We start from the raw sequence: 13675 nt of genomic DNA on the forward strand, positions 1-13675 counted from the left end.
AAAGGAGTATAATAGATTAAGAAGAACCTATGCTCCTCATTTAGGTCAGTATCCTGTGTTGGAGAAACGTGTAGTTTCTCGTAAAAGGAGAAATGAGAATATCTGTAATGAAGATGTAGAGAGGAGGAAAAAAGAGAGGAGTGATGTAATTGCAAGCAAAAAGAAAAATGAAAATGAAGAACAGGTTGTAGGATGTCATTTTGAAAATAGCTCTGGTGTCAACTGCTACGCTAATGTAGTGCTGAATGTTGCATTTTATCTGGAAAGTGTGCAAGAGCAGATAATAGTAAATCAGGGAAAAAGATTCTGTTCTGAGTTGAGTCTCCTTTTTCAAAAGCTGAGTAATGATAAAACTCAAATAGAAAGTGCTACTGAAATTAGAAAACTTTTAGATGTATGTTCAGGACGAACACAGTTTTCTCAAAATGTACAGCAAGACGCACAGGAATTCTTGATGTTTTTTCTTCAGGTACTGGAAGAAGAAGGGGTTCCCATTGAAAATTTATTTGGTCTCTCTTATAAATGGGAACATAGTTGTGAAAACTGTTATAATATATGTGGCTCTAATGTTGATTCTGAAAGGTTTATTTATTTAACATTGCCAGAAAGTAAAACAGTCACTTTTGCTAAATTAGTTAAAGATGCTAATCATAGCATGGAATGCAGTGAGTGTCAATCTGACATGTTTTCAACGTTAATTTTAAAAGAATACGGACAGTATGTAATTTTAATGATGCAACGCTGTAAAGCTGATGGTTCAAAATTAGATACTTTAATAAAGAAGTTTACAGGACAGCAATTATCAATTTCAGGAAAAACTTTTGTAACAGTTGCAATAATTTTCCATGATGGACCTACTGTAACTTCTGGTCATTACACAGTTTATCTTAAATGTGAAAAAGGCTGGACACTGTGTAATGATTCCCAATTGATTTTTAAGCAACGTTTGCCTTTTGATTTAGCAAATTCCTATCTAATCTTCCTGAAACCAAAATTTTAGAGAGACTTGGCAAGATCTGTACAAAACAATTTTACCATTTTATTGGATTACCATTGGAATTTTCAAAAAAAATGATTTTACAAATTATCATTTGGCCTAATGGAAAGGTAACCAATTGTAATGTGGACTTTTTCAATTTTTAATGAAACTTTGGAAAACCAAAAATTTAGAAAAAATCGGTAACGTCTGCACAATTTAAATTTTGGAATGTTATTGGATTGCCATTGGAAATTTATTCCAAAAAGATTTTTAAAATTACTATTTGGCCATGCGGAAAGGTAAACAATTCTATTGTGGACTTATTTAGTTATTAATTAATCTTTCGGAAACCAAAATGTTACAGACAATCGGTGAGATCTGTACAATTTAAACTTTAGATTTTTATTGGATTACCATTGGAAATTTAATCAAAAAAGAATTTAAAAATTACTATTTGGCCTAAAGGAAATGGAATCAGATGTATTGTGGAGTTATTTGAGATATATTTTTGTGATTATACTTCTGAAACAAAAATGTCAGACGGTATTTTAAAGAAATAAGTATTGATATTAGATGATATTTTTTAAGAATATTATGCATTTCTATAAAGTTATGTTTATGCAAAAAGAGATTGTGGGCTTTTTTAAAACAATCTTTGAGATTGTTAATTTTTTTTTTTGCCCGCTGTTAAATGATGAATGCAATTGCTTTCACAATTTATAGTGAAATGCAATATATTCTGAAAACAGCAAAAAAAAGGCAAAAAATGTTATTGAAAAATATGTAAATATGTGTACTGTATTATAAAATGTTTTATTAAATATTAATACTTTTTTCTTTTTTTTCAGATTGAGATAGAAAATTTTCGAAAACTAGAACCATTTTTAAAGCAATTAAAATTAAATTTAAATTAATAAATATTTTTTTGAGTGGGTATGGTAAGTCAAAAATTTCATGGTCCCTTTTTTCCACTTCTCCACAATCACATTTTCAGTTTTTCATTGTAGTCTCTCAAGGACCTTGTAATGTGATAATTGATTTTTAGTGTTTTTTTTAAAAAAAAAAATAATAATTACGCGTACCGTACGCGTACGGTAAAAAAAAAATTAAAAAAAAGTTTTAAAAACATATATAAAAAATAGATGAAAGGTAAGGTTGGCTCTTACAAGAGCCGTTGTGTTCATGCAGGGACAGAGGAAAGAAAGAATGGGAATATTAGTCGGTACGACAAATGTGCTGATCTATTTTATTGTTCACTAGGGAAACACTGGTCTCCCTATGACAAATTAGATCATGACAAGTGGCGCACCGTATTTCAACCCTCAAAAAACGATGGTTTGTTTCCAGAGGAGAAGAAAAAGGAGATGCTCCCACCACAGATGAAGGGCTCACCTGACCTGCAGAAGATGGACTCGGCCCTGCAGATGATGGACCAGGCTGAGCTGCTGTGGATGTGCTTGGTTGACTTACTGAAGGGTTACCTTCAGTATGTCGAGCATGTGTCCTTCTGTGTACATCTTTAAGGTGTCTCAACATGGTGTGATTCCCGAAGGAATACTTCTTGTTGGGATTCCCTCTTGAAAGTACATGGCCACACAGCTTACAAGTCACTAAGGGTGCATTTACCTTTTTCTTGCCCTCTGGAAAAGAAAAATACTCCCATATGAAAGAGCTCTTTTGTTTCCTCCTTCTCTGCCTCAAGGTAGTGCTGCTAGCCTCACTCTCTGAAGAGGTCTGCTGTTCTGCCATCGTATCACAAAGACAACTCAGCTCCTTCTCCAAAGGGATCACAAGCAGAAATGAGGGGAATGGGTGTGGTGTAGGAGAGTTCTAGAACTGAAAGTACTTTAAACCAATCAAAAGTTTTGTTTCTTGATCACATGACCTACCGTGCGCGTACGTTATGCTTACGGTGCGCTTACGGAGCGCTTACGGCAAAAGTACGCATGCACGTAAAAAAGACACGCGCACACGCGCATGCGCAAAACAGGCACGCCCCTTCACTTCCGCGTAAAAAAATAAAAAAAATATATATTTTCAAAGTTATACTAATATATCTTACCTGTTTGGTAAAAAAAATAAAGAGAAAACTTGAAATATTGCAGATTTTTTAGAAAAAAAAAACATAGTGTTTTAAGAGAATAAAAAGTTTAAAAAAAACTTGTTTTTTTTTTAAAAAAAAACCACATTTAATATAAGAATTTATAAAAAAAAAATCATAAAAAATCAATAAAAAAAAATAAATATGGGAATCACATATGTTATAGCTAAGAATTAGCATTTTAAAAACCATACAAATTCACTGAAAAAACCATGGGTTTCACACACGTTATAGTTAGAAATTAGCATTTAAAAAACCTTGCAAATTCACTGAAAAAACCATAGGTTTCACACATGTTATAGTTAGGAATTAGCATTTAAAAAACCTTGCAAATTCAGTGAAAAAACCATAGGTTTCACACACGTTATAGTTAGGAATTAGCATTTAAAAAACCTTGCAAATTCAGTGAAAAAACCATAGGTTTCACACACGTTATAGTTAGCTGGACATTTCACTCGTAAAAAAACAATGAAATTTCCCCGTTATAGTTAGTTAAGCTAACTATAACTCGCGCGCCCGCAATGCACTGCTGATGACGTCACATATTACATCACTCATGACATGGTCATTGACATCACTCATGACATCACTGATGACATCTCAAATGACATCACTGATGACATCACTGATGACATCATCCATGTGATAGAGTGGCAGACCTCCTCTCACCCTAATATAACCTTTGATACACACATTCAAAAATAGAGACTGAAATTTTCAAAAAAATGGACATACCAATACCAATTACAACAACCTCTTCCATAATTCTAAGATCCACATAAACATCCACTTATTCACCAACAGTCCTGTACAGTCACTCATTCGTGTACTCACACATCATATGTACTCATACACCTATACATCCTGTAACACAATGCCACTCATCCATAGAGTTACTCACACACATAGTTACTCATGCTAATAAAGAATCAAACATCCATTTACTTGCATATACAGTTATACACACACCACCACACTTACTTCTACGGAAACTTACACATACTTAGTCTTTTAAACAATCACTTATAGAAACACATACTTATTCATACAGGAACTCTTTCAATCTCTCACTCTCACATACACTCACTTATATACACCAATAGTCACATATACTAGTTTAAAACATATGTAGTTACTCATAGAGACACTATTGAGACAGCCATTCACTCACTAACACACCCATACACACACTCTTCCACCCATACAGTCCTGCACATATGCTGTTTTCAACACATACAAACAGTGAGTCACTCATTCATGCACTTATGCACTACGTAATACCCCCCACTGAACCATACAGACACTCAGACACTCATACTGATACTCAAAAAACTAACTAATAACCTATATAGACACTCATGTTGCTGCTCACCAACCCATGCAGCCACTTATATACAAAGTGAGAGACTGATACAGGTATTTACACATTTAAACATTACTCACTTAGCCATGTATTCAATAAGATACACTTAATCAGTCAGTAATACAATCAATTTTTCAAAAACAAATCATCCATTTAGACACTTATATACTCATTTATTCTTCCATCGACCTTGAGATATATAAAACATATTTAATTTTCAGAAAAACACACATTCACTGGATGATGTCATCAGTGATGTCATCAGTGATGTCATTTGAGATGTCATCAGTGATGTCATGAGTGATGTCACTGACCATGTCATGAGTGATGTAATATGTGACGTCATCAGCAGTGCATTGCGGGCGCGCGAGTTATAGTTAGCTTAACTAACTATAACGGGGAAATTTCATTGGTTTTTTACGAGTGAAATGTCCAGCTAACTATAACGTGTGTGAAACCTATGTTTTTTTCACTGAATTTGCAAGGTTTTTTAAATGCTAATTCCTAACTATAACGTGTGTGAAACCTATGGTTTTTTCACTGAATATATATATATATATCTATAATGAAAAAACCATAGGTTTCAGGAACCTTATAGTTAGTTGGACATTTCACTCGTACAAAACCATAGAAATTCCGGTTTATAGTTAGTTTAGCTAACTATAACTCGCGCCTCCGCAATGCACTGCTGATAACCTCACATATTACATCATTCATGACATGGTCAGTGACATCACTGATGACATCTCAAATGACATCACTGATGACATCACTGATGATATCATCTAGTGAGTGTGTGTTTCTGTAAAGTTTAATTTTGTTTTATATATATGCCAAGCTGTATTGAGGAATAAGTGGGTGTATAAGTGTCTGTATGTAGGATTTAGTAGGTACGTGACTAACTGTATAAGTGAGTGATTAAGTGTGTCTTACTGAATGCATGGGTTAGTGACTAAACTGTGTGAAAGTCTGTATCAGTCTGTCTGTTGTGTAAGCTGCTGCATGGGTTGGTGAGTAGCTGCATGAGTGTCTATATGGGTTATTGATTGCTTGCCTGAGTATTTCTATGGCTGCCTGAGTGTGTGTGTGGGTGGGTGGGAGGTGTGTGACTCTGTGCATAGATGTGTGAGTGGGTGATTCACTGGGTGTATGGGTTCAAGAGTGCATGTGGAAACCGCTGTATGGGTGGGTGAGTGTGTGTATGGGTGTGTTGGTGAGTGAATGGATGTCTCAGAGGTACATGTGCAAGTAACTACATATGTAAAAGGCAGTATGTGTGAGTGATGGTGTATATAAATAACTATATGTGAGAGTAATTGTGAGAGTGGCTGCATGTATGAGTGTGTATTTGTATCAGTGATTCTATAAGAGAGTAATTATGTGTTAGTACCTGTTTGAATAAGTGAGGTTGTGTCTGTATAACTGTATAGGTGAGTAAATGGAAGTATGATTGATTCTTTGCATGACTGACTAAGTATGTGAGTAACTCTGGATATGTGGCAGTGTGTGAGTGTCTCTATGCATGTATGAGTGACTGTATGGGTGACTGAGTGGATGTGTGTGTAGACCTACGAATCAGTCATTGCATATTTAGTAACTGGTATTGATGTGTCTATTTTTTCAAAAATGATAGTCTGTATTTTAGAGTGGGTGTATCAAAGGTTATAGTCAGGTGTGAGGAGGTGCATCAGATTTTCACGTGGATGATGTCATCAGTGATGTCACTGACCATGTCCTGAATGATGTAATATGTGATGTCATCAGCAGTGCATTACTGGGGCGCAAGTTATAGTTAGCTGAACTAACTATGGTTTTGTACGAGTGAAATATCCAACTAACTATAACGTTCCTGAAACCTATGGTTTTTTCAGTTAATTTCTATGGTTTTTTAAATGCTAATTTCTAACTATAACGTGCCTGAAACCTATGGTTTTTTCAGTGAATTTCTATGGCTTTTTAAATGCTAATTTCTAACTATAACGTGCCTGAAACCTATGGTTTTCCAGTGAAAAGGTTTTTTAAATGAAAATGTGTAAGTCTAATGTACCTCAATCCTATGTTTTTTAAATTTTCTATATATATATGGTGTGAGCAAGCCTCTGGATACAGGGGAAACGCGTTTCCTGAAGGTCTAAATAAAAAGAGAATCTCTTTTATAGACAATTGGAGTCCCTGTGTTGGTTAACTGGAGTTGGTGCATATACATATATATATATTTAAAAAAATTGTGCATAATTTTTAGTTAGAAAAACTATATTCATCCTTTTTTTAAAAAAATATTATACAGAAGTCGCACACCCTTCGCGCACCCTACACGATGGCTGCGTGCATTCCGGCAGCAATTTTGAAAAGTCGTGCTGGGTTAGCGACTTCGGCGTAATTTGTAAAGTATGAAATATCTTTAAATTAATTATAAATAAAAGTCTTCCTTTAAGTGTTTGTCTAAATTTATTAATAAAAGTATTTTTAAAGTATTATTTTCAATATAATTTCGACTAAAAATTATTAGATTATTATTGGATTCGGAGGTTAGGAGGGATGGCCATTTTGCTCGATCTGTTTTGCAAGATTTTTTGGTCTAGTCAGGTGGACACCCTCCTCCAGGTGAGGTACGGTTTGAGGATTCTATTCAAAAGGTGAGGAATCAACAGGCAGAAGTATCCATCAGAAGAGCAAGTTACTTACCTTCGGTAACGCTTTTTCTGGTGGATACAGTATCTGTCTGTGGATTCCTCACTGTCCCACCGCCTCCCCGTTGTCCACCTGTTTCTACCAAAAAGATGCTTTTAAGGTTTGGCATGAATGTGTTTAATATGTCTTAATCATGCTTATATTTTAATAGTAAGAAATGCTTGATCTGTTGCTATTTCTTTATGCCTTTATTGGTTATGCATTTGTGTATATATATATATATATATATATATATATATTATCTACTGGCGGTCGCCACTAGATAGTTACAGTTAGGACCGAGTTCCCATAGGAAATCTGAAAATTCTATTTTGAATAACTTTGGCGCCGGTTGACTTATCTTCGTGAAATTTTAAAAACGAATGGGGCGCTCTGCTCTGCTCCTACCCTGAAAGTTTCGGGGTGATTCGTCAAGCAGGGGCTGAGAAAAAAGGGGGTTCCAAAACGCATTTTCCCATAGGACCTTTAGTCGAAGGTACAGCCCGAACGGCTGAACGGAATTACAGCAAATTTGGCAAAAAGGTAGCCCTTGGTTCACACTCGTGCCTTTTGCTTAGATGGTGTAAATCCGTTCAGTAGTTCTTGAGAAATTCAAAAGTAAAATCACATATATATCTGGGCGGAGCCTAACCACACATCTCATCGTGAGATCTGATTGGCTGTCAGCACTTCATCCAAGAGGTGTTGGCAGCCATCTTGGGACCAATATACATGATAGCACCTCATTAAAAAGCATTGCAGTTAATAGAAGGTTTTAAGACTTTAGATACATTATAAATCATTTGTTGATGGTACCATACCCATTTTAGGAATTGTGGTGTGTTCTAAGTGATTTTACCATGTGAAAAAGCCTTCTGCTGTGATATCAGGAATCATGTTTGCGAGAAAACTATTTTCTCATGCTTTTCCCACAGAGGTTTGGAAGGTGATCTATAAGCTAAACTGAGAGCATATTTTCTGTAAATTCACATTATCTTTCTCAGTCATGTGAGAATGAAGTCTGACATTCTCAGTAAAACATGTACATCCAACAAGGGCAGAGACTGTCAGTTGATTTCTTTGTGTTCTACTGCAGCTTCCCAGAGTGTTCTAAAGAACAACTAGAGCGCTAACAGTCCTACTTATGACAAACGTATGGCACACCTGAAGCCATCTTGGTTGGAATAAACTGGTAACTCTTAAAACATTTAATTTAAAAAGGAACAAAATGAGGGGGTTCATTTTGCCATAGAAAGTAGGATTAGTGCTGCAGAAAGAAAATTTAGGGCACATTTTGAGTGACTTCTCAAATCCTCTTCTATTTCATTAAAAGATTCTGACATGCAGACTGAAACATGCACTTTCAATACCAGCAGCAGACTTCCCTGGTGAGCGGTAGCTTTACTACAGTGATCTAATAAGCAACTTGAGTGCTAACATTCTGAATTTATGGCAAATGTGTGACACATCTGAATGCCTTCTTGGTGGAATCAAAGTAAAAAACTGAAAGTATTTCCTACTGAGGAGACTGTAGTAAATGAGGAAATTGGGAAACATCATAAGAAATAAGTCTCCCAAAATGGCCACCAGAGACAAAAGTAGCCCAAATGTAGCCCAAATGTCACCCAGATGTAGCCCAAGTATAGCCCAAGTATAGCCCAATGACAGAATGTCCCAGAGTGTTCTAACGAACAACTAGAGCGCTAACAGTCTTACTTATGACAAAAGTATGGCACACCTGAAGCCATCTTGATTGGAATAAAGTGGTAACACTTAAAACATTTAATTTACAAAGGAACATAATGAGGGGGTTCATTTTGCCATAGAAATTATGATTAGTGCTGCAGAAAGAAAAATTAGGGTACATTTTGACTTCTCAAATCCTCTTCTATTTCATAAAAAAATTCTGACATGCAGACTGAAACATGCACTTTGAATACCAGCAGCAGACTTCCCTGGTGAGAAGTAGCTTTACTACAGTGATCTAATGAGCAACTAGAGTGCTAACATTCAGAATTTATGGCAAATGTGTGACACATCTGAATGCCTTCATGATGGAACCAAAGTAAAAAACTGAAAGTATTTCCTACTGAGGAAACTGCAGTAAATGAGGAAATTAGGAAACTTCATAACAAATAAATCTCCCAAGATGGCCACCAGAGACAAAAGAGCCCAAATGTAGCCCAAATGTCACCCAGATGTAGCCCAAGTATAGCCCAAGTATAGCCCAATGACAGAATGTCCCAGAGTGTTCTAACGAACAACTAGAGCGCTAACAGTCTTACTTATGACAAAAGTATGGCACACCTGAAGCCATCTTGATTGGAATAAAGTGGTAACACTTAAAACATTTAATTTACAAAGGAACAAAATGAGGGGGTTCATTTTGCCATAGAAATTATGATTAGTTCTGCAGAAATAAAAATTAGGGCACATTTTGACTTCTCAAATCTTCTTCTATTTCATAAAAGAATTCTGACATGCAGACTGAAACATGCACTTTGAATACCAGCAGCAGACTTCCCTGGTGAGCAGTAGTTTTACTACAGTGATCTAATGAGCAATTAGAGTGCTAACATACAGAATGTATGGCAAATGTGTGACACATTTGAACGTCTTCTTGATGGAACCAAAATAAAAAACTGAAAGTATTCCCACTGAGGAGACTGCAGTAAATGAGGAAATTAGGAAACTTCATAACAATAAATCTTCCAAGATGGCCACCAAAGACAAAAGAGCCCAAATGTAGCCCAAATATCACCCAGATGTAGCCCAAGTATAGCCCAATGACAGAAGTGTGCAAAACACTTATTTGTTGTGTATTTGCAGTTTTATATAGTGCAGACTTGTCAGGTATTGGAGTGCTTTACATGAGCATTGGTTACATCACACAAGATCAAATTCATTTTGGTTGTAGACATGGGGAGATTAAGTGATTTGACCAGAATCACAGAATGTTGAGCTGAAGCAGAAACTCCAACCTGGTTCCCCAGTTGGAAAGTCTGCAGCTCTGGAAGTAACACCAGGTGCAACATTTAATGAAGTGGTCAACTGGATAAAAAAACATAAAGATTACAAATAATTTAAAAGTTCTTTGTTGCTATTTGAAAACTCAGAAAATATGTCCTCATTTTAGTTTTTTAGAGCACTAACCATAATTTTGATGCAAATAAGACCCTCTCATATATGTTATTTCTAAAGGAAATACTCTAAGTATTACAGTTTTGATTACATCAAGATGACGTCAGGCGTTCCACACTTTTGTAATAAATATAGAATGTTAGCAATCTAGTTGTTCATTGGTATACTGTTGAGAGGCAGAGGCCAGGGGCACGGACTCTGAAAATTGAAGGCAGGTAGGAGAGTGCAGATGCAACAATTTGACCACACTGGGCAGGCAGGAAGGGCAGTGGCAGCACAACAGACTATGGAGGGCAGTGGAAAGGGGGGCAGGGGCAACAAACCTACAATACAGGACTGGCAAGAGAGGCTGTGGCAATATAATAGACCATAGTGGGCAGAAGGAAGAGGCAGTGGTAGTACAACCATACATGCCAACAGACCCGTTTCAGCCAGGAAACGTCCAATGTTTTTAAGCTCAAATGGGCTTTATTTGATCTGTCTCCTATCTACAATCTCCTCTTTTTCAATGTAACTCAAAGGGGAAAATCAATACCCCAGTTTGTTTTCAAAATCTCGCTCTTACCAAGTTCAAAATGTTCGCAAGCATGGTACATTGGATAATGGTAGGCAAGAGGAATTAGGGTAGGGACATGGACTCGGATAACAGAGGACAGGAGGGACATGGAGAGGTGCACCAAACTGACCCTACAGGGCAGGCATCAGGGTTTGCAGCAGCACAATACACCACACAGCGCATGCAGGATGGGAGTGCAGCACAACAATCCATAGAAAGCAATAGGGAGGGGACAGGACCATGCACATGGACAACAGAGAACAGAGGGGAAAGAGGCAATGGTAGCTAGCTGACCATAATGGACAGACAGGAGTGAAAGCTGCAGCATAACAGACCATAAAGGGCTGGAGGGACGGATCAGGGGCATTACAATGGAACAGACAAGCCACGAGGGAGGGAATAGGGGTCTGCACATGGAAAAAGAGGGCTGGGGGTAAGGGGGCAGGGCAGGAGCAGCAAGATGACTATGGAGGTCAGGCAGGATGGGCACTAGAAACAAGACACACCATGGAGAGCAACAATGAGACTATGATGGCATACACACAGACCATGGAGGGAAGGTGGGAGGGGGTCAGGGGCAGCTAGCTGACCACACAGGGAAGGTGGGAGGGGCCATGGCAGCACAGAAGACCATGCATGGCAAGCGGGAGGGTTAGTGGCAGCACAATGGCTATGATGGGCAAGAAGGAGGGTGCAGGGGCATGCACAAAGGACCATGGAGGATAGAAGGGAGGGTCAGGACCTGGGCACAGACAAGAGAGTTCAGGGGAAGGGGCCTCACAACAGACCGCGCGGGGCAGGCAGGAGGAGCAGTTGCAGCACATAGACCAGGGAGGGCAGAAGGGTGTGGCAGTAAAATGGACCATGGAGGACAGGAGGAAGGGGATAGGGGCATGGCATGTGGACAGGCAGTGTGGAGGTGGCAGGGACAGGTTACAGTCATCTGACAATGCTAGGCAGGTGGGAGGGGAGTGGCAGCTCAACAGAACACTCAGAGTAGATAGGAGTGGCAGGTCCATGGAACATGGTGGGCAAAAAGGATGGAGCAGGGGCATGCACAAAGACATCGAAGGACAGGGGGAAGGAGAATAGGGGCAGCAAGATAAGCACAGAGGCTAAGCAGGAGGTCAATGATGGGCCATAGAATTGGGCAATGGAGGGCAGGAGGAGTGGACTGGTACATCATGCTAAATGGAGGGCAGTGGCAGCACATCAGACCATGCATGGCAGGAGGGAGGAGGCTAGTCCATGGATTCAGACAACAGAGGATAGGGAGGAGGTGGATGGGGCAGCAGGCTAACTGTTCAGAGAAGGTGGGTATTAGGAACTTTATTGTTTTTAAAATGTGTGTCTGTGCGAACTACTTAAAATATAAACAAGTATGCAGCATAATCTCACTTTTATTCAGGAAGAAGAGGACGTTTGTGACTGTGACTCCGGATTCACTTGGCAGAAACACCCCCTGACCCTCCACCCCCATCGCAAAATGTAATGCCCGTGAAAAGGGTAGGTGGACGCAGTGTTATATAGAACATAGTCCTGAGAGCACGATTGAAAATGAAAACTAGATATAGTATATGGTATAAACTATGCACCAAAAAGTGTGATATAAGATGAACCGGGGCGTGAAATATAATATGCAATACATTGTGCGCAGTGACAGATTCATTGGAGAGCGCGAGATAGCACAGGCACTAGCGCGTGCTATGCGAGATGCGCCTTGGAGTGTAATATGCACAGGGTAGTGTTGTGTAACCTAACTAGTCTCTAAAGTTGTAATATAAAATATGTGCTGGGGAGTGTAACGTTGCATATGCACTGTGACAAAGATATGGATCCCAGATTGTAATATGTATGGCATAGCGCTGTGCGTTATAACAAAGGCATCGAGGAAGGCACGTTAGATGGGGCAATATAACCCGTGCGAAGGCAAGTGTGGCATGACATATTCACGGGGTGGTGTTACAGTGCACATGGGCTAGAGAGTGTCATAGCATACGCACTAGCTGGTGGAATACAACACAGAGGTGTGAGGCACTCGGCGGACACTGGTGGGTGTAACACAGCATTGGGCTCAGCCAGGAGCACGCTGTGACTCTCAAGTGAGGTTTGTCTCCTTTCCAGAGAGTAAAATAAAAAGTTTTACACATCCGGCGGTGGATGTGTGTTTTATTAACCGTGAGGGGGGTTTCTTGCATAGTTTGGTCGAATTTTTGTCGAATCTGCTTTGAATGGCTTGGTGTGCATGTATATTAAATGTGCCCATCAATACCTACCCATGTTTGTATAAATAAACGACAAGGGTGTCTACTTGGAGAGTACCCACCGGCGGGGGCACCGGGATTAGGAACGGTAGGGCGTCAGACACGTCAGAGCTTCACTAGCAGTGTAAATACATTCCATGTGGATTAATTCTATGCATAGTCGCCTTTTAATGAATATCACGCAAATCGTCATGGTGATGGGTACATACGGTATGTCCAGCATGTCCTAGGTTTTTCTATAAATATATTTATAAAAAAAATAATAAAAAACTCACTCATGATGACATCACTTATCATGAGTGATGTCACTGACCATGTCATGAGTGAGGTAATATGTGACGTCATCAGCAGTGCATTGCGGGGGCGCGAGTTATAGTTAGCTGAACTAACTATAACGGGGGAATTTCAATGGTTTTGTACGAGTGAAAAGTCCAGCTAACTATAACGCCCCTGAAATCAATCGTTTTTTCAGTGAATTTCTAAGGTTTTTGAAATGCTAATTCCTAACTATAACGTGCCTGAAACCTACATGTGAAAATGTGTCGGCCCACCTGTTTACCTCGGTGGCACGGAAAAAATGGGTGGAACTGACGTCAGCACA

This window comes from Triturus cristatus, chromosome 6 (assembly GCF_964204655.1).
Source record: "Triturus cristatus chromosome 6, aTriCri1.1, whole genome shotgun sequence".
Taxonomy (NCBI): Eukaryota; Metazoa; Chordata; class Amphibia; order Caudata; family Salamandridae; genus Triturus; species Triturus cristatus.